The sequence below is a fragment of the Ictidomys tridecemlineatus genome, chromosome 11, assembly GCF_052094955.1.
Source record: "Ictidomys tridecemlineatus isolate mIctTri1 chromosome 11, mIctTri1.hap1, whole genome shotgun sequence".
Taxonomy (NCBI): Eukaryota; Metazoa; Chordata; class Mammalia; order Rodentia; family Sciuridae; genus Ictidomys; species Ictidomys tridecemlineatus.
The window spans coordinates 13,317,992-13,344,016 of NC_135487.1; the positions used below are offsets into that span (position 1 = coordinate 13,317,992).

At 54.4% G+C, this 26,025-nt stretch overlaps 1 long non-coding RNA gene across 11 annotated transcripts in view; it reads right to left on the bottom strand.

Moving 5' to 3' along the window:
- LOC110599226 (uncharacterized) overlaps positions 1–26,025 on the bottom strand; it is a 47,745-nt gene that overhangs the window by 18,602 nt on the left and 3,118 nt on the right. For 6 of the 11 annotated variants that reach the window (XR_013427559.1, XR_013427558.1, XR_013427557.1 and 3 more), the window contains exon 2: positions 298–1,020. This is a non-coding gene — a long non-coding RNA (uncharacterized LOC110599226). The other 5 variants (XR_013427555.1, XR_013427556.1, XR_013427554.1 and 2 more) reach the window with 5 other exon arrangements.

A 26,025-nucleotide genomic window follows, 5' to 3' on the forward strand; every position in this document is an offset into this window, starting at 1 on the left:
ATGAGCTCTGCGAACCCAGGAACATACAGAGCCGACAGCCAGCCCCAGGCCACAGCCCCAACCAGGCAGATCCCTGGATTCAGTTCTAGTAAGCTCTGTGACTTCCAGGAAAATGTCCCTCCGGGCAAAGGGACCCAACAAAATTACAACCACCATCAGAGGTTGAGCCCCAGACAGTGGAAAATGCAGTAACTGCCAGACCAGCCACCAGCCAGCATCTGCCCCCGCCCCCACGCTGGGCACCTCCCTTCACCTCTGAGTATCCTGGTTTCCCACCCTGAAAACCACCACACCTACCTCACCAGGGTTGTCTGTGCTTGGCCCAGCTGAGGCATGGTGGTCCCAGGAGACCCTTGTTCAGAGGCCTTCAGATCAGTCATTACTAAGTGAGGGACAGGGCAGAGTTCTCTGGGTTTCATTATGCTGTAACTCCCAGCCTAGAGAGGGGACTTTCGGGGTAACACTGACAAGGCCTTAGAGTTGGCAGACACTGTACCCACAGTACAGTAATAAAATTAAATGAATAAATGTCCCAGATAAGCCCTGTGTAGATGCAGGGAGGCTGGGTGGTCCCCAGCATGGAGGGGGGGATGAGGGCCTCTGCTAGGCAGTGGCACAAGCCAGCCTGGCAAGGCCCCTCTCCCTTCCTCCTGTGTCTCTGCGGCCTCCATATCCTGTTGTTGCCTGGCTGTATTTGCCGGTTCTCTCAGTATTTTTCCAACCCCCTTCCCCCTCCATCGACTAGTCCCCACCCCAGCAAAGCAGTATTTCTCCTTAACCCAAAAGCCTGCCAATTAAACCTCTCCCTCCAGCTTCAGCTGCGGCTGCTGAGGCTGGGAGAACCAGGTGAGGCGAGGCTGCCTATGCGGGTGGGGCGGGGAGAGGCTCAACAGCCTTCAGTAGCCTGCACCAGACCCGAGTGCAGGGGATCCAAACCTCCCTGCAAGATCCCACTCAAGTTGGGGCTCAGTAGTAGAGCGCTTGCCTTGCACGCATGAGGCCAAGGGTTCCATTCCAGCTCTGCAGAGAGAGAGAGAGAAAGACAGCCAGACAAGACGGGAAAACATCAGACATACACCCAGGTTCCCTGAACAGCCCCTTGGGGGCTGGCAAACTGCCCCCCACCAAACACACACACCTGCTGTAGCTGCTCTAGCTCCGCCACCCCGCCCCGCACTCCTCGGGTCCCCAGTGCGCTCCCAGCACCCTCCACGCCCCGACGGCCGCACTCCCCGGCCCTCTGCGCCGCCGCGGTCTCCGCAACCGCGCACTCGGTCCTCAGTTTCCCTGCTCTGAGCAGCTCTGGCTCCGCCACCACGAAGGCATCACCGTGGGAACCCGGAGGTGGCACATTAAGATCAATTAGCCCACGCACAGCTGGCAGCGATACCTTGATAAATAATAGTCTGAACGGCGTGTAAATAAATATTAGAGCGCATTAGGCGGGCAGGAGGCGCGGCGCGGCCAAGGCCGGTGGAGACGCCCCCGCCGCAGGAGACTGGCGCTCCCAGGTGGCGGCTGCCAGGGATCCCCGTGCCCTGGGGCCTGAGACCAGCTGCCAGGAGGAGTGGAGGGGAAGCCCAGAGAAAGAGCCCAAGAGAGACAGAGGAAGGCACCAAGACGGGAGGGGCGGCGGGGGTGAGGGTGGGGATAAAAGGAGAGAAAGAAGCAAGGACTCACGAAGCGCCCACGTCCTCCTGCCTCCGTGACTGCCCTTTCCCAGTCTCCCTCGCTGGCTCCTCCGGTCCCCCCCCCCTGTCCCCACACTGGGGGACGGGAATAGGACTCCTTGGGCCTCTTGGGTTCTACCCTCTCTCACCAGATGAGCACATCCAGTCTGGACGCTTTAAAGGCCATCGTGCATGCCGGCCCCCAGGCATCCCTCCATCCAGACCCAGAACAACACCCTCCGGGGCTGGGGCTGGCGGAGGCCTTACCGGCCGACACCGAGCCATGTCCTCCCGCCCTGAAATCAGCCCCGCCCGCGGTCTGCCCAGCTCCACCGAAGGCAGCTTTTATCTTTCCAGCCCTTGAAGCCAAAAACTGGGAGTCATTCTTGACGCCTCCCTCACACCTCTGTCTCGCCCATCAGAGAATGCTGCCATCTCTACCTTAAACACGTTTCCAGAATCCCTCCATTCCTCCCAGCTCCCTGGTTCCCAGTCAGCCAAGCCCCCTCCTCTCTCCCTGGGTTGTTGCAACCCTCCTCCTCCTTGGACTCCCACCTGGACCCTGAGGTTTCTCTGTGGACAGAATGGAGCTATAAAAATAGGAGTGGGATCAGGCCACGCCCCTGCCCAGATGTTTCATCCTTGGAAGTCACAATTCTCAGAAAGATCCTCCAGGCAACCTCCCCTCCATCTTCCCAACAGCTCCGTCCTCATTCAAGAGGCTGGCCTGGCCTCTTCCCTGATGCTCAAACCGCACCAAACCTGCACCCACCTTTGGGCTCTGGCTCTGGATGTTCCCTCTTTCTGGAACATTCCCCAGAGTAGCTTATCACCTCCTTCAATTCTTTGTCCAAACATTCCATTCTCCAAGAGGCTTACCATGGCCAGCCTATGAAAATTGCTAATTTCTCTTCCATCTCAAAAAAAAACAAAACACTTTTTTATCACCACCCTGGTTCTATTCCTCCATAGAACACAGCCCCTTCTAAAGCACTAGGGGACTTGCTGGGTTTGTCCACCCTCCCTCCCAACAGAGCTGAAGCTCCCTGAGGGCATGGGCTTTCCCCCCCACCCCTACCCCTCTGGGCCTAGAATAGTTCCAGGAACACAAAAGATACCCAATAAATATGTGAAGGAAGGAAAGAGGGAGGACTGGAGGTTGGAGGGAAGGAGAGAGGTAAAGGAGAAGAGGAAGAGAGTCCTAGGGGAAAGGGACAGCAGGGGCAAAGGCAGGGTGGCGTGGGCAAGCAAACAGTGTGGGAGGGCTTGGGAGGATGGGAACTGGTCAGAGATTGGGGTGGGCCTGGGGCTGGCACATATGATCCGCTCCTTTGCCAGCCTGGTGTCCAGGCTGAAGGGAGTTAGACTGGGGATCTGGGATGCAGGAGACCCACCCAGCAACACCCCCAACCCCAGGGCCGGAGCCCCAGCTGGGAGTTGGACCCCGGTGCTGCGGGCGGCACTGCACGGGTAGGCCCTGGTAACAGCCACAGTAATTACTGGTTGTGTGCGATTAGGGGATAATTATGCTTAATAAGTCCAAAAGTAATTACCATGCAGACTGCTTGCTGCTTTGGAAAACAGAGGCCCCCAGTGAGCAGGAGCCAGGGAACTGAGAAGGGGGAGAGTGGGCCTCATGGACACTGGGGTTCTCGCCTGCTTCTCTAGCAGGTGCCGCACCCGCCCAGCTGCACCTCCACCAGGGGCTTGCTTCCCTCCAGTGATGAGGCACTCACTGTCCCAAGGCAGCCCCCTCCACCTCCAGAAGACAGCATGTACAATTCTGCAAATGATGTCACTGCACAAGGCCACCCTGAGACCTCGTCACTTCCTCACTCCACATCTTAGCATGACATAGAACTGAGGCATCGTCACAAAAGAAGCAGCATGTGTCATCATGGGATCATCCTGGATTATCTTACTGACACATGACAAGGAAGCAGGGTTCCATTTGTCCCACTGCATGATGAGGAAACAGAGGCTCTGGGGCCAAGCTCACAGTGGTATTGGGGACCAGAGTCAAAACTTCCATGACAGTCAATCTGTAGCTGAAGTCCATGTCCCCAACCCCCAGGGCCTGCAAGGCCACTCCAATCCTTCTCCCAGACACTGACCCATATATCCTTGGGTTTTTTCTTCTTTACAAAGAAGTCAATGGCTGGAGTCACTGCAAGTGTCCCAGATCCCTTGTGTTATGACAAAAAGAACACCCTGTTTCTGCTGTCAACTTCCCCTGAGGCCTTAAGGAAAGTTGCTGGACTTCTTTGGGCCTCTGTTTTGCTACCTGCCCAATGGCTCCCTCAGACCAACTACAAGCTATAGTAGCACCAAGCCCACACTGATCCGGGGCTTCCACACCAGGGCCAGGAAAGACTGTGACCTTCTGCAACCTTGATCCTGTTTCCTTTCTTCTTCATTCATCTACCCTTAAAGGGCAGCAGAAGATGCATTACAAAGGGTATTGACCAACACTCTGATCTGGTTACACAGCCCTGCCCTTCCCCAAGCTCAAACATCTGCCTTCTACCTCATTCTTAGAACTCACAAAGAGCAGTGGAAGTTTTCAGGACTCCAAGAATATCATGTTACATTTCAGTTGTACGATTGTAGTAAGTGACGATGATTTACAGGATGACAATTTGTGCCAGCTTTTTTATTTGATCTCTTCCCATAAAGACATGGACAGTGCTGTCCATATTGAATTGTGTGTTATATACCTTAGGCAGTCAAGACCCAGGAAGCTGAAACAACTGTCCAAGGCTGCATAGCTGGCAAAAGACAGAGTCCAAGATTTGAACCCAGATTTGGTTGCAAAACCCATACTTGTAGCCACTGCTATGTTCCTCAGAGCCTGTGTTCTTACCTGCTCTGAAATCCAGCACTTTAGAGGACAAGACAGAATGCAAAGGTACAATCTACCCTTTTCTTCAGCATTAGAAGCCAGAGAGTCCTAATGAAGTCTCCTGTTCCCAACCTTCTAATAGAACGCCCCCAATGCTACTCTTTATTCACAGTAGAAGATTCTCTCCAGGGTCCCAGAGAAAATCAGTATCTGGAAGAGCAAACACCACAACCCAGTCTTCTCACCCATCTCCAGAGCTGTGCAGTATGGGGACAGTGGCCCATGAATATACTTAAGACCATTTCAACCACCCAAACCCCAGGCCTGCATGCCCAGGGGAAGGGTGGACTTTATTTAGCTCCTGAGGACTTCAGAGGATCACAGATACCAAGCAGGAGGCCCAGAGTGGAAACAATGCTCCTGCCTTCAAAATAAGAGAATTCCCAACAGCCTGTGAAATCTGTGCCATTAATATGAAACATATCTTGATTTTTCCCTGTGAAAGTATCAAAATTACAATGTTTTCCAGAATGTCAGAAAATAACATGACTGATAAGCAATGATCCATGAGACAGATATGCTAGAGTTGGGATACACAAATACCCAAGAGAATGAGGTTCCAAACCACCCCCTAAGAGGTGTTCAAACACGCAGAAGGTTTGTGCCAAACCCTGGGGATTGTGATTCATCAGGTGACATGCCAGACCCCGGAGACACAGTATGATGTGGTTCCTTCTCCTTCCCAGGAGATTCTGCAACAGCTATTCTTGCTAGAGCAGGGGATTGGGGACTCAGGTGACCAGTGATGTTTCAGCACCAGGGACAGGGGCACAAAAACTGGTCCTCCCAAACTTCCTTTCCTAGAACACCTATGGGAACTGCTAACACTTGCAGAGCACTTATTAAGTGCTGGGTCCTCTTCTAAGATCTTTCCATTTAGAGGCACTTAATCTCCATGGCAACCTGTGAAGCAGGTACTATTATTATTCCCATTTTGCAGAGAGAGAACATGAGGCAGAAAGATCAAGGACTTGTCTAAAACGTCATGGCTGATGTGCTGCAGGGCAGGGATGGGAGGCAGGCAGACTGGCTCCAGCCTCTGTGTTTCCACCACATCCCAACGTGAGGGCCTGGGGTCCATAAGCCACAGAGTGGGGAGTACGGCCCTAAACATACGCTTGTTTAGCTTTGGACATTTTGAGCAACACATTTTATATATATATATATATATAGCTTCTTTTGGTCTAATCTCTAGATCCCCTGGGCAAACAGGCAGACCTAGATGATGACTGGGAGGTGGGGGAGCCCAGTGTGGATCTCTTAATTATTATTTATTCGTCTATTTTTAATTAAGATAGGCTCTGCTGTGCAGGAAGCACAGAACGGCTGTGGAGACTTGAGAACGGAGAGAGGGGAGGGTGATGCAGGAAGGAGGGAAGGAGAAGAGGGGGACAGGAGAAAGGGAAGGGAGAGGACTGAGGGGGAGAAGAGCGAGGAGGGGAGAGAGGCTGAGCAAAGAGGGGAGCGAAGACGGACTCGCCCTGAGCTTCTGGGCTCGGGGACCCTCTGCCCTCTCGGCCTCCCATCTCCCCCAGGAGCAGCTGTGGGGGGTCCCCCTTCTTCCACAGGACCACGAGAGGCCCTGGTCCCTGTGGGGACAGTGCCCTGCAGGGAGCTGCCGGCAGACTTGAGGGTAGGTCTGCCTTCGAGCTCGGGACTGTCTGAGGAGGCCCCTGTCCCCTGCACCCCTCCCGGGCCAGACTCCTCTTCAGGCACTTTTCCATACAGTTTTCCCAGTAGAAATCTGCACCTGTCACCCTCCGCCAGGAGCTTCTGCTCCCCTGCTTCCTCCCTGGAACTTCAAAAAGGCCCCGCGAGATTGCTCAGCAGCGAGTCCTCCCTCCTCGGTGGGGCTGTCCGCATCAGGACTCAGCGGCGCTTCTCATCTTCTGGTTAAGAAATAAATAAATAAAGGTGAAACCTGGATTCTGCTTCTGTCTGCACAGGAGCCTCAGCACGAAATCGAGCATCACTTGAGCCTCGCGGTGACAGTCCGCACTCAGGGCTCAGCCCCGGGGCTTCCTGGAGGGCATCAGGCTGATGTCATCCCGCTGGCCTGAGCCCTGTGGACTTGGCCTCATCCAGGCCAGCACCCACCCCTGCCTCAGGGCTCTCCCACCCCAAGTCCCACTCCCAGCACCTCGAGGAGGAAATTTGGGGCCTGTGTTGTCATGGAAACCAGGGTACCAGTGACTGCTAGTCATTATGTTCAGGGCATGGAATTATATGACCTGGAATTCAGCGAAGCAAAGCAGCCAATGTGACGGAAACGGAGGCGAGTCCGGGAGCCTGCATCCGGCTCAGCAAAGTTGCTCTCAAGCAGAGTGACTCTGACCAGGTTACCTGCCCTTGCTGGGACTCAGTGTCCCCACCTGTCAAACAGTGCGCCTGTGTGAGTGTTGGGAAGATGAATGACCTGAACCCTGTTATGATTTGAATCCAAAGTATCCCCCAAAGGCCGTGTGCTAAAGGCGTGGTCACCAGCCTGTGGCACTAATGAGAGGTGGGGGCCTGGCTGGAGGAGGTGGGTCACTGGGGGTGTGTCCTTGAAGCTACCACTATGTTCTTTTTTTTTTTAATTTTTTTTATAATAACCTTTTTTTTATTGGTTGTTCACAACATTACAAAGCTCTTGACATATCATATTTCATACATTAGATTGAAGTGGGTTATGAACTCCCAATTTTACCCCAAATGCAGATTGCAGAATCACGTGGGTTACACATCCACAATTTTACATAATGCCCTCACCACTATGTTCTGCCTCACCTCAGGTCCAAAACAATGGCGCCAGCCAAGCTTGGACTTTGACCCCTGAAACCAGGAGCCAAAGTAACTCTTTCCTCCCCTAAGTTGATTTTCTCCCCTAAGTTGTCACAGTCCCAGGAAGCTGACTCACACAGCCACCCAGCCCTCTAAACCAGCAGATGCCTCCAGAAGCACAGTCCCAAGGTGAATGCATGATGAGCCCCTCATGCACCCCACCCACTCTTGGGAGAGGGTGAAGAAGCAGGCAAAGGGTGTCATCAGAGCATCTGTGCTAGGTTCACTCCCACTGCCGGGAGCCGGGAGCATGCCTGTTAGTCCACAGGAAGGTGGCTTCCCTCAGAAGGAAACTGCCCCTCTCAGGGTGGTCTACCTGGACCCCTCGGCCTCTTTCCACCCACCCCAAAGGCAGCCCTGCATTGACCCAGATTTCCTTCCCAGAAATAGATGCCCCTAAAGTATAGGGAAAGCTTGAGGGCCCAGAGGAGTGTCCCAGCGCCATTCACAACAGAGAAGCCTTGGAGACCACAAAGGAATGGCTAAGGAAATTAGGCCAGACCTCATATTATGCCTGACCAGGCCATTATGACAGCCATTAAAAATATACTTACTGAGAGTTTTTACCCACACGGGGAAACGCTTGGACTTTAATGTTAAGTCGGGAAAAAAAGACGCCAAAGGGTATATGCCGTGTGGTTTTATTAAAAAAAGAAAAAAAAAGTAGGGGGGGATTTGGTTTAAAGCAAACTCCATTTCTTTTTTGAATACTCCTTGGCTTGCCAACACTGCTACGGCAGCCTGTGTTGGCACATTTTAGAAAAATGAATAAGCCATTCCTAAACCCTAGGCCTTGACAGGGAGGTCACAGGGTTTGACTGTCCTTGTTCAACTCTTGGCTCTGAGATTCTCCAGCCAAGGGCTAGAGGATTTCCTTGGCCTCTCTAAGCTGTGGCCTCTTTACATGGGATGGCCATGATGCCTATGGCAGAGGCTGGTGTGACAAGGTCCCTAGAGCACTCAGCAATGGCAGGTACATGGTCAATGGCAGCTATTGGCAGTTCTATATGGCTCAGTGGACAGGCAAGGAAAGGCATCCAGGCAGAGTGGAAATTTGGGGCCTGTGTTGTCATGGAAATAAAAAGTGCCTGAAGAGGAGTCTGTCCCAGGAGGGGTTCAGGGGGCAGGGGGCTCTCCAGAACTGGCCAGGAGCTGGGAGTATTGAATGTGGCCAGATGGTGAGAAGATGACCTGCTGTTTGCATGACTTCCTTTGAGCCAGGCATCTCCCTTTCACAAATGGGGAGACTGAGGCTCGAGAGTTGTGTGACTTGCCAAACGTCACCCACCAGGTAAACAAAAGAGCTGGGACTCTAATTGGCCATGATCTCGCCCCTTAACCACGAGTTGTGAACCTCAGCTCAGAGTTCACAGAGATGCAGGCCACGGCCGGTAGGCAGCCAACGAAGCAGATGCCTGAGCACAGGGTCCTTCTCTGCTGCCCTCAAAGGCAAGGGGCCAGGTACTGCTCGGGGCTGCAGAGAAGGCTCCCCAGGCAGGAAGGGCAGAATCGGCCTGAGAAATGAGCCTGGTGGTGTGAAGGGCCGCTCTGTGCCCCAGTGCCTCAATCTGACTGGGCACCCTCTCTGGCACTACCAGGACCCAGCTGCTGGAGATGGCAGGTAGACCACACAGCGGCCACTTGTTCCCAGCCCCGCCCTGGACCTGCAGGAATCAGTTGCGTGCACAGGGCCATGCCTGGGTGCATTACCACCCAAGACCTGTGGGTGGCAGTGCTGAGTGCCACAGCCCAGAGCCTGTGACTTCAGGCAGCACCAGCACCTCCCAGTCTCTTTTCAAAAAAAAAGGATGTGGTTTGTCCTCCAAGAGTTCATGTGTTAGAAGTTTGGTCCCCAGTGTGGTGATGTAAGGGGTGGTGAAATCTTTAAGAGGTGGGGCCTAGCACGAGGCCATGGGATCATTGCAGGCACTGCCCTCAGAAGGGATTAGCGCTGACCCCTGGAATCCAGGGGTTGTCATAAAAGAACGAGGCTGACTCAAGAGTCACTCAAGACTCCCATCTCACCATGTATTCTCCCACAAGCACTCCCGCCACGATGCCATATGCCACCAGTCCCTTACCAGAGCCCAGCAGACAGAAGCCAGCACCATGCTCTTTAACCTCCAGAACTGTTATCTAAAGAAACCTCTTTTCTTTAGGTATTACCCAGCCTCAGCTATTTTGTGAAAGCAACAGAAAATGGACTAAAATAAGGAAGCTGGTGAGGTTGAAAGAAAGGGAGTGATGGGGAAGTGGCAGGGCTGAAGCTGACTGGGCCGCACGCTCAGAAGGGGGTCCTGGGCGGCCCATGAAAGGAGGGTGACACAGGAGCAAGACCCCCTATTAGTAGCAGCAGATACAATCTCTGGTCCCTTTCCCTTATTTTCTAGCTGCTTTTTCAGATTCCCCCCGGGTTCACCTATTTTACCTCCTCCAAAGCTGGAAAATCATGGGTTCCAGGGAGGGGTGGCCTTTGTGCCCAGGAGGGGCCTTGGAAGTGGCCAGCCCATCCCTGTTGGGGGAGAATGAAGCCAGGACTGACCGGGTCTGGGACTCTGAGAGGAAGTGGCTCTTCCAGGCAGCCAAAGCCCTGAGCCCTGGCGAGGAAGGGGGGTGGGGTGGGGTGGGGCTTGCTGCCCTCTCCTGGCACCTGCCAGCTAAGCTGTGCACGTTCCCCGGAGACCCCTGTGACTCTCCAAGACAGCTGGGGGCATCAGTGCTTTCTACCAGGTGCTTAGAACTGCTGCTGCTCAGGACAGACCCTACCCCAGCCCCACCACCCCACCGCCAGGACCACCGCTGCCCGACTGTGGCTTCCTCTCCCCTCAGTCTTGACCTTCGTCTGTTTTCTTCTCCCTTCTCCATCTTCATTTCCTCTCCACCTCTTCCCCTGTCCTCCTCCCCTGTCCTCCTCCCTGTCTCCACCCACCTCCCCTTGTCCCCCTCTCCCTGGGATTGACTAGATTGGATAGATGATTGACTGGTTGGTTGATTCTCATATTCATCCCCTCTCTCTCTCTCTCTCTCTCTCTCTCTCTCTCTCTCTCTCTCTCTCTCTCTCTCCCTCCCTCCCTCCCCCCCCCTTCTCCTTCTTCTGGTTCCCAACAAATTTCTATGTAGTTTACAGAATACATAAGACTCAAGGTCAACTATGACCCAGTTGGCTCTGTGCAGCCACACTCAGCGCAGGAAATGATGTCCACAATCCCCAAAGAGGACGGGGCTGCCTGGACTCCATCCTGGACTGGATCCTGCCATGGGCATGTCTCACCGCAGAGCTATGGGTAAACACTGGAGCAGAAGGCAGTGAGTTCAAGGCGTGTCCCCTGGCAGGTGTCTGCAGGACAGTACCCCTCACCCCCTGCTGCCCAAGACAGCTGAACCGGGGGCTTCCCAGAGTGCCCCGGGGCAGCCAGGCGAAGTCCGAATCACCTGGGATCTTCCGTGGAAAGAGTGAACCCCAGGCCCACCCGAATATTACCAAACTGGACTTTCTAGGGCAGGAGCTTTTAACAATGTCCCCAGGAACTTCGACAGACAGCGGGGACTGAGGAAGCCAAGTAGGGTCGGGGCTGAACTCCCCTCCGTCCCCATCCCTGGGCACCTCTACGCCCAGACACTGCTCCCAGCCGGGTTTACTCGGTGAAAAATACAGACACAGGCCACCTGGGTGGAGCTCACGGGATCCTGATCCAAAACAAACCCTAACGTGACCCTAGCACGCCTCTTAGGGCCCATGTGACATGGCCCTGCCCATCTCCCTCTGCCCTCCTGGGCCTGCAGCCCTGGCCTCATGCGGCTTCTCTGCTGCTGCCACCTCTTGGCATTTTCCCGGCAACTCTCTGCTGTCTGCCTGACCAGCTCCTCAGCTCCTCAGGCCCACCACGCTGCGGCCTCGTTAAACCCACTCGCCCACCAGAGACTGAATGCATGTGATAAGAGGCGGGGCCCCAGAGGGCTAGGGTTCAAGTCCTCACCCCCCCACACACACTTCCTAGTCATATATTATTGAACAGATTATTCCATCTCTCTGTGCCTCAGTTTCCCCATCTAGTTCTTACAGAAATAAAAGTGAAATGAGCTAACAGGAACGAGGTAAAGCACTAAGAATATGATAGAAGACAGAGGAACGGACACACGTAGGTCTAGCCAAGGTGGCAAGGGTGCTCGGCCAGAAGCCCAGCCTGCAGGCGCAGCTTCAAGAAGAGCTGCCAGCCTCTCACATGAGCACTTCCGGGTCCTTACGCAGCCCTGCCTCTTTGGAGTAGAGCTGGGAAGTGTTTATAATCACATTCCCCTCACATAACTCTGGGTGTCACATCTGTCGGCCCTTCTTCCCCATAAGGAAAGAACCCGTGTCTCCTTTGTCCTCCACCCTGGTCCCCCCTTCCCAGCACAATGCCTGGCCCTTCGTGGGAGGTCAAAACTGTTTGTGGGATGAGCAAGCGAAGGAATGGAGCGGGACCCCCTAGAGCAGGCTCCTTGCCTCCTCCCTGAAGCCAGCCTCAGCATGAGTCACATTCAAAGGAACCGGAGCCTCAGACTCCGAGCTCATCAAAAGGCAAGTGGAAGCCTTTCTGCAGTCTCTTGAGAGGATGCCAGAAGGTGGGAGTTCCATTCCGCACTCAGACCAAACAACGCGGAGTCCCTCTTGCCTGCCAGTCCAGGTGGGAAGCCCAGGCTGAAATGCTGCTGGCCCATTTCACGGAGGAGGGATCTGGAGACCACTCCTCATGCTTGGGGCCTTCCTCATCTAAGGGAAGGGTTCCCTGGCCAGACACGGAGAATAGAAACCCTGAAGAACTGGTGGACAAAGAGGTCTTGGTCCCCTGCCCCAGACCCGCCCATCTGCCCTGAGAAGGGGCCAAAGAATGAGTGACAGCAGGGGCCAGCGCGTCCCCCGCACTCCCCCTCTTCACTGCATAAACCAGCAGGTGAGGAAGGAGCGTGCTCACAGGGGAGCTGCTGCTTCCATTCTTGATAAACTCAGAGTCCCGGGTCCTTACAGAATGGCTAAGCGGTTGGGAAATGGAAACGGAGGTTGAGTCTGCCATTGACGAGTTCTTCCCCTCTCCGTCTCCGTTTTCTCCGTCTATGAAAGGCCAGTGAAACTCTTTCCAGCCGAAACCAAGATGGTGGGCCGGGGGAACCCTGAGCAGCAGAAACCATTGACCCAGGTACAGGCCTGTGGAGTTAGAAAGAGAGCGAGGCTTCCCTGGAGTTGGCCGGACCCCTGGGGCGGTCGGAGGGGCAGGAGGGTTCTTAGGTGAGCAAAACTCCTCGGACAGATTTTATCAAAATGTTTGTATTCGTCGAGTCCCTCTAAGTTTGGGTCTTAACCACGATTGATCTTCCTTTCCCCATGGCTCAGGGTAGTTTGCTTGCGTCTCTTTTAAGACAGACCTTTAAGCTGTTTCGTATTAGTTGTATGTCTGATCTCCCTGGGGGGATGTTGTTAAGGTAAGGATGTGAGGTGTCCCCCAGAAACTCCTGTTGATGCAGGATGATAGCTGCAACCTAATCCACCCATCCCACTTGGAACGGACTGGCTGGGTGGGCACTGTCGGCAGGGGGAGCACGGCTACAGGAGGGGGTCACGGTGGGCAGGCCCTGGATAACGGCGGTGCCTCTTCCCTGGGGTATCCCCCCCACCCACTCTCTGTCACTCTGTACTTCCTGACCCCACATGAGCTGAGCAGCTCTCCTCTGCTGGCCCCTCCCTCATGACAGGATGCCTCATCTTGGGTCCAGAGCCATGGAATCAGCCATCTATGAACTAAAACCTCTGAAAACCATGAGCCCCAAATAAATGTTCCCCTCCTCTAAATTGTCCTTGTTAGACATTTTGGTCATAGCCACACAAAACCTGACTAAAACAGATATAAAGACCCCCCAAGGTCAGAAAGCACTGATTTTGGCATCCCTAGTCATAAGAGGTACCGTATCCTGCGTGCTAATAAATACTCATTAAATGTCTGACTTGAGTTTTAAAAAAAATAATAATTTTAGCACTTTCTGTCTATGTGATGTTGTGCAAGTTTTTCAACCTCTCTGAGCTTGAGTTTTGTCATCTATAAAATAAGAATATAAAATGTACCTGCCCCTAAGGGCATTTGGAAAATTAAAGAAAATTATGCACACAAGGTACTTAGCTCTAAATCTATCTCAGGTAATAATCTCTATAAATGTTAATAATTAATAGTATTATTAATTGTGGTAGTTATGGTGGCAATGGTGGTGATGGTGTTAGTGATGGTGGTGATGATGATGGTGATAGTGGTGGTGATGATGGTGACGGTGATGGTGGTGATGGTGGTAATGGTGATGGTTTTAGTGATGGTGTGAGGGTATTACTGATGGTGGTAATAGTGGTGGTGATGGTGGTGATGGTGATGGTGTTATTGATGGTGATGGTGTTATTGATGGTGATGGTGTTAGTGGTGGTGGTGAAGGTGTTACTGATGGTGGTGATGGTGATAGTGGTAGTGATGGTGAGGATCGTGATGGTATTTTGATGGTGGTGGAGGTGTTACTGATGGTAGTTATGGTGACGGTGACAGTGGTGGTGATGGTGTTATTGATGGTGATGGTGTTAGTGGTGGTGGTGATGGTGATGGTGATGGTGGTGATGGTGATAGTATTACTGATGGTGATGGTGTTAGTGGTGGTGGTGATAGTGGTGGTGATGGTGGTGATAGTGATGGTGTTATTGATGGTGATGGTGTTAGTGGTGGTGGTGATGGTGATGGTGCTGGTGGTGATGGTGATGGTGTTATTGATGGTGATGGTGTTAGTGGTGGTGGTGAAGGTGTTACTGATGGTGGTGATGGTGACGGTGATAGTGGTGGTGACGGTGTGATAGTGGTGATGATGTTAGTAATGATGTTGTTATGATTTAGACGTGAAGTGACCCCCTAAGCTCACACACGAGACAATGCAAGAGGGTTTGCAGGTGAAATTGCTGGGTTCTGAGAACCTTAACCCCGTGAATTAACCCCTGATAGGCGTTTCCTGAGTGGTAACCGTGGGCAGTAGGGTGTGGCTGGAGGAGGAGGTCTGGGAGGGCTGCCTTTGGGAGTTACATTTTCTCCTTGGTAAGCAGAGCTCTCTCTGCTTCCTGGAGCCATGCCCCCCAGCTGCCTTCCTCCACCACCTACTTCTGCCATGATGCTCCTCTTCACCTCGGGCCCTGAGGAATGGAGTTGGCCATCTGTGGACTGAGACCTCTGAAACCGTGAGACCCCAAATAAACTTTTCCTCCTGAAACTGTTCTTGTCAGGTCTTTTGGTCACAGCAGCAAAAAAGCTGATGATGGTGATGGTGGTGGTGGTGGTGGTGGTGGTGATGGCGGTCATGTGGCTGGCAATGGTGGCAATAGCTATGGCAGAGGTGATGCTGGTATTGGTGTCAGTGATGAAGACGCCCAGGTGATGGTGAGGACGGCCCTGCCTGGGTCAGCCCGGGTTAACCCAGGATCAGCTCCCACTGGCCCTCGGCTCCAGCCACAACTTGGCCAAGCAGACACTTGGAACCCTGATGAGGCCTGTCGGCCTCAGTTCTGCTGGTGAAGCAGAAGCAGAAAACAGACTCCCACACTCAATAAGAGGCTGGATGTTTTGTGTGGCATGTTCTGCCAACAAAGGGTGAATGTAATAATTTTGAAAGGAATATTTGCGCACTTGAGCTACTGAACAGCCATCTAATCCTGTGCTCTGCGGGGAAGGCGGGACACGTGGGCAACGAGACAGGCAGATCTGTTACACCCAGGGGACGCAGGCCACCCACGTGGATCAGAGGCTGGCTTCTACTTGTTTGGGAAGGGGCTGCCTATGGAAGGAAACCCCAAGCCTCTACTGAGCACCAACTGTGTGCATGCCCGGCTCTGCGCAGGGCACAGCTGGGCATGAAGCCCAGTTGTTACCTTTGAGAAGCCAAGGGCACGCCAGGCACCATGATGCACACGTACAACCCCTGCTACTTGGGAGGCTGAGGCTGGAGGATCACAATGTCAAGGCCAGCCTGGACAGCTTAGTGAGACTCAGTCTCAAAACAAACAAAACAAGAAAAGGACTGGGCCGTAGCTCCGTGGTAGAGCACCCCTGGGTTCAATCAGCAACACCCAAAAGAGGAAAATAAAAGCCTTCCCCTCCCTAGGGGAAGGCAGAATCTAGAAAATAAAACCCTGGCATCTGGCCACTCCTTCCACAAATGCACACCACAACTGGCCTCCATCAGGCCCGCGGTGGACACTGGGGATGCTGAGAAAAGAAGAAGCTGTCCTCTAGGCTCTGAGCCTGGTGGGGGAAGACCAATGAGGACATAAACAGCAGAAGAGCGGTGGCCAAAATGGGCCTCCCCTTAGGGTGGCAATAAGCCAAAAATGCAAATCTGAAGACGGATGAGGCTGGGTGCTTCTAGAAGGTGCAGGATGCAGAGGGATTCCTGCAATGAGGAGCAGCGGTGGGAGGACACAACCCCACCCCACCTCTTCCCTGACTCCAGACCCTCTACCCAGCGGCCAGGAGGAGACCTCAAAGGCAATGCAAACTCAGCGCAACCCTAATTCAATTCCGGCTCCTCTTCCCCGACCCAGGGCCCCCCAGGTCCCCCAGCCCCATATCCATCACTTCCCTCAGTGGCTCCCTTTCCTGACTCGGAAGGTGCTCGGAAATCTAGTCCTAATTGTCAATTACCCTTGACCTCCTACCAAGCCTCATCTGTGTCTGGCGCCCCCTGGTGATCTCACGCTTCCTTGCCCTTCCTTCCACCTCCACCCACAGTCCCCCAACACAAGCTCTTGCCTCCTATCACCTGCGTGATCCCCACAGCTCCGACTTGTGCTCCTGTTTTAGCTCTATCCATGCTTCACACTCTCCTAATGTCACTTCCTTGCTTAATGGTGATGGCTAAATAAAGGCATATCTTCATTAAAGAGAGCCTTCTAGAATGTGCCAGAAAGGTGAGGAGTTAGCCTGGCTTCCTATCTACACACTTCCCAGCCCTCTTCCCTCAGTCACACTGCCTTCCTGTCCCTTCTGCTCGGTCTCCTGCTCCTTCCCACCTCAGGGCCTTTGCACATGCTTTCTATCCTGTCTGGAAGGCTCTTGTAATTCCTCTTTACCTAGCGTCTCATACTTAACATCTCAGTGGAGATACTTCCTCCAGAAATTCTTCCATGATCTTCAAGACTAATTCTGATTTCACACACAGCACCACAGATGTCTCTGTTGCATATCAAACTTGCAATCGTGCTTTGATCTGGGCGGACATCAGATCAAAGCCCTTCTCCTCGTAACTCCCCGTGGGCAGGGACCATGGCTGGTTTGACTCACTCCACAACAGAGGGCCTGCCTGGTACAGTGTGAGCACCTGGTGAGCAGACTCAGATGAGTGGGTAAGTGAGAGAGAACTTTCTGGTTCACCCCCTCCCTCCCTCCTGTCCAGTCAACCCTAGACTCCTACGAAGGCAGGTGGAGACAGAGAAGTGCCCTGGGCAGGACCCGAAGAATCCAGGCTTCCTATGTGCAGCGGCTTCCAGGCCTTGCTGGCCTGGGTCTGTGTTCATGGCTGGGGAAGGAAGGCTGGAGGCCCTGGAGGCAGGAGGAGCGGCCAAGGCCTGGTCTTTGCACACCCGGGCTCGGATCCAGGCTGCCAGCACCCTGGCGAGAAAAACGTGTTTTCTGCATGTTGTGCTGGGTCCTGCAACACCACATGCAAATGTATGCAAATTATGTGCAAACACAGTCTCTGGCTTGGATGAAAGAAATCAAAAGCCTGGAACCAGGGGAAGCCATCTAAAACTAGACCGAGCTTCAGGCCTTCTGTCCTGGGAAGCTGAGCTGTAGCCCTGTTGGCTACAAAACTACAATGGCCACCAGGTGACCCCCCCAGCCCCCATACTCTGCCCTTCCCAAACACAGGCCACGCACCCCAGGAGACCTGGGGGTTATGAATTTGGGGCTACTTCTCTAGGAGTGGAATCCCCCCACATGGTTGTCAGCACAGCTATGAGAGAGGGCTGCTCTTGCAAAAAGCCCTTGCAAAAATGTCTGTCGCTGTCATTCCTCATGCTTCCTGCTGTGCTGTGTCTGAACTGCCCAGGATGGACACACAAAATCAGTTTCCAAGCCCCACTTCAAAGACAGAACTGCAGGCCCTCACCATCAGCCTGGCTGACAAACTCCTGTTCTTCCCTTTGAGACGTGGCTCAAGGATACATCCTAGGACCCCCACTCTCCCCCGCAAGCAGGGGCCTCCTGCCCACCTAGGCCTCCCCCAGCACTAGATGCCTCCAACCAGGGACCCTGGGCCCTCTGGGACAGGTTTCTAGGTAGGGATCTGTCTCCTTGACTGCACAGGGAAGCCCAGAGCACAGGACCGTCAGGGGGCATCGGCTGAGCAAATGAATGAATGGATTTGAGCTATGGGGGAACAAGGAGAAAACAAATGCAGTACCCACGACCTCTTCAGGAAAATCCCAGAGGGTCTGACAGTGACCATGAGGCACAGACACGATGGACCTGGCCTCCTGTCCTGGTGACCTGCGACTAGGCTGGTATCACCCATGGCTTCTGCTCCCCCTCCCGCCGCCCCCCAGCATCTGCCTAAACGGCTGTCAGCACCAGTCTTTCATCCAGAAAGTGAGCTGTTCCTTGAAGCCTCACAGCCCGTGATTAGATCTATGGCAGCTTCCTAAGCTACTCAGTGGTTCCCATGGCAACCGGCTGGTACCCGACTGGCAGCGGGCCACCTGCAGAAGCCAGAGAGAGAAAGGGAGACAGGTGTGAGTTGTTGCCTGAGGCAGGGGAAGGTGGGAGAGTCGGAGCCCTGGGAAGAGGTCAAGGATAGGGGTGGGGGGTCCCTGGGGTGAGCAGCGAGGCTGGGGGAGATGGGGAGAAGCCGGATGGGAGAGCTTAAAGGAGGCTGGGAGTTGGGGAGATAAGAAGAAGGTGGAAATTGAAATGGGGAGGCCAAATTGAAATGGAGGGAGGAGTGTGAGAGCTGGGCAAAATATAGGGCACACCCTGGGGGAGATGACAGAAAGGCAGGCAGACACCGGAAGCCAGGGCGGCAGGCTGGAAAAACGGAGGCAAGAAGGTGGCCTCTGGCCATGCCCACCCCACACACCCCTTGGCTGAATAGGGAAGAAAGGAGCGGGTCACAGTCACTGCCCCAGAGGGCTCCCAGCCTCTGGCATCAGCCCATCACCAGCCTGGGGCTGAGGACCGAGGCGTCTTCAATGACAGAGCCCAGCAGCTGCTCCAGGGAGGCCTGGCAGGAGAAAGATCTGTTTGACATCCAAAGGCCAAGGAGCCTCAACAAAACGTCCCCACACAGCTCAAGTGCTCTGCTCGCCACGACTGTGGATGACAGGGAGCTTGGGCCCAGCATCCAAAAAGGGGTGCCAGTCCGGGGATCAGGTGTTCGATCGTTGTACCACTCACCAGCCATGGGCTCACGTGCGAAATGCTGGGGTGAGATCAGCCCCCCGCAGGAGTGCTTCCAGGGTACGTGACAAGGGCCCGACTCAAACGAAATGCACGTCCAGGGGTTTCAGGCAGGAATCCAGGTTCTCCAAGAATGTCCTCAGGGACCCCTCTCCTTTTGACTTCCTTCTTTGGGGCTTTATTCTCAGACAAACTGTCCCTCTGTGGTGGCAAGCAGTCATCAGCATCTCCAGGCCTCCACCCTAAGGAGGGAGAGGTGACTTTTTCCCCATGGTTGCAACCAAAGTCCCAAGGCTGGTGCTCACTGGAGCAGGACCGGGTCACAAGTCATCCCTGCATAATGGCAGTGACAGGAGGCCCCCCTGCTGCTGGTCACATGCTGGGAACTCCTCTAGGCATTTTGTATAAATTAACCCACTTCATTCTCAAAAAACCCGGGTCTAGTATTACCTGCATCTCACAGAGCTGCAGACTGAGGCACAGAAAGCTGATATAACTTGTCCTTAGCTAAGGAATGGCAGAGCAGCAGGGCCAACCCCCATCCAGGACAGTGTGGCTCCAGGATCCAGGTTCTTAAGTGCACAAGGGTGACCTGAGGGCAGATGAAACACAGGTCCCAGCGTAGAGACTCCAGCTCCAAGTTCCAGGCGCGGCCCAGGAAGGTGACAGTCCTACCTTTGGCTGCTCTTTGAGCAACACTGAACTACCTCCGGGGCTGCTCTGGAGCCGCTTGAACCCCCCCAGCGACTCTGACTTGCCCCATCCGGGTCAGCCCCTGTGTGGTGAGGGGGACAAACCAATGCCTAAGCCACATGGGCCAAAAAGGAGCAAGGATGCTTAAGATACAAAGCAGCTTTGTCCCCGCAAAAGAAGGGAAGCTTGGGCAACTCCAGCTCTCCCTGTTCCTTGATTTCCTCACCTGTGATTTGGAGATATTAACAGTACCTGCCTCTTGGATTATTGGAGAATGACATTAGGTGATACCTGTAAAAGCACCTAGGATTGTGTCTGGAACCTAGTAAGTACCCAAGACAAATCAGATATACTCTTAAGCACTTTAGCATGACGCACGTATGTATGCTAATACCTACAGACAAGCGCACCAAGCAGCCGGCTGTCACCGCCAGCACGCATGCGCAAGGGAACACGTGCGGAACTCACACAACCCAATCTGGACACGTGCAAAATCCCAAGTCCACAAATGGAGTTGCATGTGAACACACGGAATGGTTACAGGCTCAAAGGCCTGAGACACACAGTAAGCTGGTCCAGGTCTGTTCTCAGGGATCCTCTCGGAGTCCACTGCTGCGCCTGCGCCCTGGAGGGATGGCTCTTGATGGGTCTCGGAGGCGGGAGGCAGGTCTGGCAGGGCAGCCTCGTGGCTGAGAGCCAGATGTTTTAATCAATCCGAGTTAATTTGGGAACATCTCCACCAATTACTGGGCAGGGTGACCTTGAGTGAGTCTCTTAGCCTCTCTGGGCCTGTTTCCACCTTCACAAAATGAGGGTGACAAAGTACCTGCTTCTCAGGCTTCTTGCAAGAATGGAGAGGAGGAGGCAGTGATGGAGGGGGGTTAGCTGCGTTGACTGGTTTCTGATGGTCACCACCACGGGCTTCTGGCCAGGGGGCGGGGATCAGTGCTAGTCCAACACCAGGGCTGGGTCAACCCTCGGGGCCTCCACAGAGCCAGGCCCTCCCTCTGCCAGCACCGTGGTGGCAGCAGAAGCCCTGAGAGACTGCTTCCCTTCCCGAGCCGCAGCCGCCCAGCAGGCCCCAGGCTGTTGACGGCTTTCCCGGCACTCAGCCTCCCCCCGCGGCTGTGAGTGGCAGGGCGGTGTTGGTAAATTACAGCAATGTGTAATTTTTATTCAGGGATTTGCGGATCCATACTGGGTGTGGGCAAACATGATTTGCATTGCCCCATGGCCTTCTCAGTGGGCAGGCACCAGGGGGCCTGGCTTGGCATGTGTGCCTGAAGCCACCAAATAGGCTCCTCACTCGAGGACCAGAGAGCAAGAGGACACTCAGGACAGCTCTCCAGAGCCCTCCTAAGTGGGGGCCCAGCTCCAGCAGACCCCTCCTGCCAACCCCTTCCACCATCCCTGGCTGTCAAGCCAAGCGGTTAAGAACTTGAACCCTAAACGAACAGACAGGAATTCAAATCATGCCTGCACACCTTCTCCCTGCAGGGCCCCAGGTGAGTCACATCAGCTCCAGGGCCTTGGATCCTCCTGATGAAACAGGAGAGAAAAGACACTAGCTCCCAGGGTGACTGGAGCATGCATTGGCGGGTGGCTGTACAGTCATTGCGGGTGTCTGGAGGGGATTGGTTCCAGGCCCCCCTAGGGTCCCTAAGGATGAAATGGCATAGTATGTGCATATAACCAGGCACAGCTTCCTGTGCACGTAATTCACCTGTAGATTATTTATTCTACCCATGCAATGTAAACACTAAGTAACTTGTTGAGAGACTATAGTGTTTAGACAATAAAGACAAGAACTTCTGAAAACAGACACCCCAGATCATTCCATCCCCTGCCCTGCACTCTAGAATTAGTATAAACTGAGTTACTAAGTACAGCCCAGGTGTTTTGTTCATGACAGTTCCTGGTTCCCATCTGGTCCCCAACTCTCTAAAACTGGCACAAAGATACTGAAACGTTCCTTCTTGAACTACCTAAGGCCTGCTCACTCCGGGACCTGCAGCCCATTCCTGCTTCAGTTCTGGTTGACCTCAGCGTGCCCTGGGGCTGTTCATCCAATCAACTTCCCCTCCTTGGCAGCTGTCTGTAATTTTAGCTTTCGGTCTAATGTTCTGAGGCTGGCATTCCACAGCCGTGGAAACCAAATCTCCTACCACCATCCAACAGTCAGTAAGCCTTCTCCAGCTCCACCATCCATGGAGGCCACGTGGGAAGCAATAATGAGCCGCCTTTGCTCCTCCCAGCCAGGTGGTGTCAGTGGAGACCCAGTGGAGACCCAGTGGAGACCCAGTGGAGAGGCTGAGAAACACAAACCACAAAGGCCTCAGCCCATGCTCCAGGAGGAACCTCATCCCGACCCTTGGGGCCTATTTAAAAAAAGAACAAAAAACTCCATAATACCCTTGAGGTTCACCCATCTATTTTTTTCTTTTGTTTTTTTATTTGTTCTTTCTAGTTATACATGACAATGGAAAGATGATGATGATGGTGGTGATGTGATGGTGATCATGGTGATCATGGTGATGGTGATGATAGTAGTGACGATGGTGGTGATGGTGATGGTGATGGTGGTAATGGTGGTGGTGATGGTGATGGTGATGATAGTAGTGACGATGGTGGTGATGGTGATGGCAATGGTGATGGTGGTGATGATGGTGGTGGTGGTGGTGATGGTGATGGTGATGGTGATGGTGGTGGTGGTGATGGTGATGGTGGTAATGGTGGTGGTAATGGTGGTGATGATGGTGATAGTGATGAATGTGGTAGTGATGGTGGTGGTGATCATGGTGATGATGATGGTGGTGAATGTGGTGGTGTTGGTGATGGTAATGGTGATCACGGTGATGGTGATGGTGATGGTGGTGGTGATCATGGTGATGGTGATGGTGGTGAATGTGGTGGTGATGGTGGTGGTGATCATGGTGATGGTGATGGTAGTTAATGTGGTGGTGATGATGGTGGTGATAATGGTGGTGATGGTGATCATAGTGATGGTGAAGGTGGTGGTGATGGTGGTGAATGTGGTGGTGATGGTGGTGGCAGCTTTGATGGAGGTGATCTTGATGGGGATAATGCCAGGAGGACAGGTGCACCTACCTTCCTGCAGATTAGGGTCTGCTGTGGAGTTTTTTCTGCACTATCTCACTGAATCCTCTTAGCAGCCATATTGTTATCCCATTTCACAAACCAGAGGAATTATGATGAACCAGACTCAGAGGTGAAGTGACCTACCAAGGTCACACAGCTCAGTTCCAGATCTGACCAGCTGTGGGCATCAGCTCTCAAACCTAGTGAGTGGGATACAGATGGAGCTGTCCAGAACCTGGGCCCGGGCCTTGACCCAGAGAGCCTTTCTGACATACCATCTTCCACAGCTCCTGATCCGCTCTCTTGATCCATTCACCCGGCCACAAATGTTCACGGTTCCAGGTCTTGGGGCTGGGGACACCAGGCAACTCTCAAGCTTCCTTTCCTCCAAGACTCTAGGCAGGCTCAGGCGGGTTGGGAAAAGTCCTCATCATCAAATTCAAAACAAGGCAAGCAGAGCGCTCCTTGAGGTGATGGGAACACCAGGAGGGAGTGACAGAAGAAATGACATTGGCTTGTTGCAGGGGAAGATTAGGAGTTTAAGGACACAGTGGAAATGGCAGCAGGAGCTGCCTGAGCTGGGGGGGCGGGGGAGGCCTGACCAGGAAGTGGTGTGGCCAGGGTAGAAGGTCCATGGGGAGGAGGTGAAGGGCCAGACACAAAGGACCCTGATCTGAGCAGCTCAGTTTGGACTCTGCACGGGCAGTGAGGGCCCCGGAAGGGTTTTGAACTGGGAGTGAGGCGGTCATGTCTGTGTCTTCAAAGGCTAGCCCTGGTGGCAGGAAGGAATCCGGGAGAGGCCAGCAGAGGGTGCTAATGACACCTGGTCATGTGCGTCTCTGACCCACTCTCCAAAGCCCTCTCTCTCCCCACACACCTTTCACTGGGCAGGGGCACTGGACACTAGCTGAGCACCTGGCAGCTTCTGCCACTCATCTGCTGAGTGACATTTCACCTCTCTGAACCTCTGTTTCCTCATCTGAAAAGTGGATCGTCATAAAGTCATGAATACAAGAGACGTTTTCCAGTGGCTAGCATACAGTCAGCACTTGGTAAATGCTAACGGTTGTCCTCATGTGAGAAATGAAGACACCAAGGCCCAAAACATGCTGTGACAAACTTAGGCAGCTCCAGAGCATCCCAGCCGGGAGTGGAGCCAGGACTTCTGTGGCCCTGTCCTCCACCTCCCTGGTGTTCCTCCAGTCCCCACTTTCCTGCTCTGCACAGCGTATGAAGGACCCTCCAGGGCGGGGGTCAGCGCAGGGGAATTGGCAGATCTGCCAAGTGTCAGGGGAGGAAGCAAGGCGGCCCCAGGAGGCCCAGTGGGCTTTCTTAATTCTCTCTACTCCCCAGTGACATCCACAGACTCCGGCTTCTCCCCCACCATCATGGAGCCTCCAGTAGGAAATCCTCCCTAGCTCCTACTTCAGCATGGAGGTATACAGTGGGCGAGAAGCCTCTCCCCCCTCCTTCTCCCTCTCTTCCCCCTCCTCCTCCTCCTATTCTTCCTCCTCCTCCCCCTCCTCTTCCTTCTCCTCCTCCTCTTCCTCCTCCTCCTCTTCCTCCTCCTCCTCTTCCTTCTCCTCCTCCTCTTCCTCCTCTTCCTCTTCCTTCTCCTCCTCCTCTTCCTCCTCCTCCCTCCTCCTCTTCTTCCTCTTCTTCCTCTTCCTCCTCCTCCTCTTCCTCCTCCTCCTCTTCTTCCTCCTCCTCCCCCTCCTCCTCTTGCTCCTCCTTCTCCCCCTCCTCCTCTTCCTCCTCCTCCTCTTCCTCCTCCTCCTCTTTCTCTTCCTCCTCCCCCTCCTCCCCTTGCTCCTCCTTCTCCCCCTCCTCCTCTTCCTCCTCCTCCTCTTCCTCCTCCTCCTCCTCTTCCTCCTCCTCCTTCTCCTTTTTCTCCTCCTTTTTCTCCTCAACCTCCCTACAGGGCAGATAAAGCCCCTGCCCAGGAGCCCTCCCCCCATGAAGAGAACTTCTGGGGGTCAAAGTGGGAAGTAATTCCAAATGGCCCTGACCTGCACATCAGGAGCTGTGGGACTGAGTCCTCCTTCTGCCACTAACTTACAGTGGAATCTCATACTTTCCTTCTGGGACCTCGGCTTCCCGTCTGGAAGTGAGTGGGTGGACTGCATGCTTCCTGGGGGTCCTTCCACCTATATCTCGGGCTCCTCAGCCTCCCTCAGCCTCCCTCAGCCTCCCTCAGCCTCCCTTCTCCTCTCCCAGGCCCTTCCTGGTTTTCTCCTTCCAAACCATGACCTCATAGCTCCCCTAGCTCTTCTCAGGCTGCCAGAGCTCCCAGTGTCCAAGGGACACAGATCCCAGCTCAATTCTGGGCACCTCCCTGGCTGGCATACGGGGCCCCTCCTGACCCCAGTGGTCCCCAAGCCTCCTGCTCGGTCAACGGGGTCCTGAGTAGCCCGTGGCCCTGCCTGCACCAACCACAGAGGCTGGGCAGCGCTGGAGTTTAAAAATACAAGTGCCCAAGTATCCTCGGTGCCAACTGCCCACATAGCCTGGGGGCTGTGTGCCCACTCCATGGATGCCATCATAGCCACTGTGGGTGGCACAAAGGGAACATGGTGGGGGTGCAGCGAGTCCAGAGAGGCCCGGGGGTGGCTAGTGAGGAGGACAGACACTCCTCAGAGCCTAGACCAGACAACAGGGCTGCTGGTGCCATCTGGCCGTACCCACTCCTCGGCTTCAGAGAGAACCAGGCCAGCTCTGTTCAGAATCCCAGTGTCACGGGTGCCAGGGTCCAACACGCCTGGAATCAGAGCCTGGCTGGGCCGTGCCCTGGCCGTGTGCCTGTGCAGGTGACCTCACGGTGCTGTGTAAGAATGGGAGAGAGGGTGCCGGCAAGGGGCCCAGCGCGGGGGGCCCGGGGAAGTTGGCTTCATGTTACGGGTTACTACAGGACGTGCTGGCCATGGCCAGGACAGGACCCAGCACAGAGGAGAAGCAGGGATGCCCAGCTCCCCTCTCTTGCCCACCAAGGCTGCTGGCAATGGAGCCCCGACTCCCAAAGATGCAGATCAGGGCCCGGAGAGAGGACGTGCCCAGAGAGTGGAGTGGAACCTAGGAATCCAGCTCTCCCTCCCCGAGGCCAGGCAGGCAGCACCCCTAGAACCAGGAGAGCCCTAAGAGACGCCCAGCCCACCCTTCCTTGGTTTTGCCGAAAGGGAAACTGAGGCCCAGAGAGGGCAGGGGATTTGGTCAAGTCCTGAGAGAGCTGGGCCCCAGCAGGACTCCTGCCTCCTGACCAGGGCTCCCTCCCTCCCGCCTGCCCTGGCCCCGCCTGCAGCTCCGTCCCCAGTGAGCGCTGTGAGCGCAGGAGCCTGGCCCGCTCTGCTGCGGCTTCTTCTGGGGGCTGAAGGCGGCCCTGTTCCCCAGCCCCTCC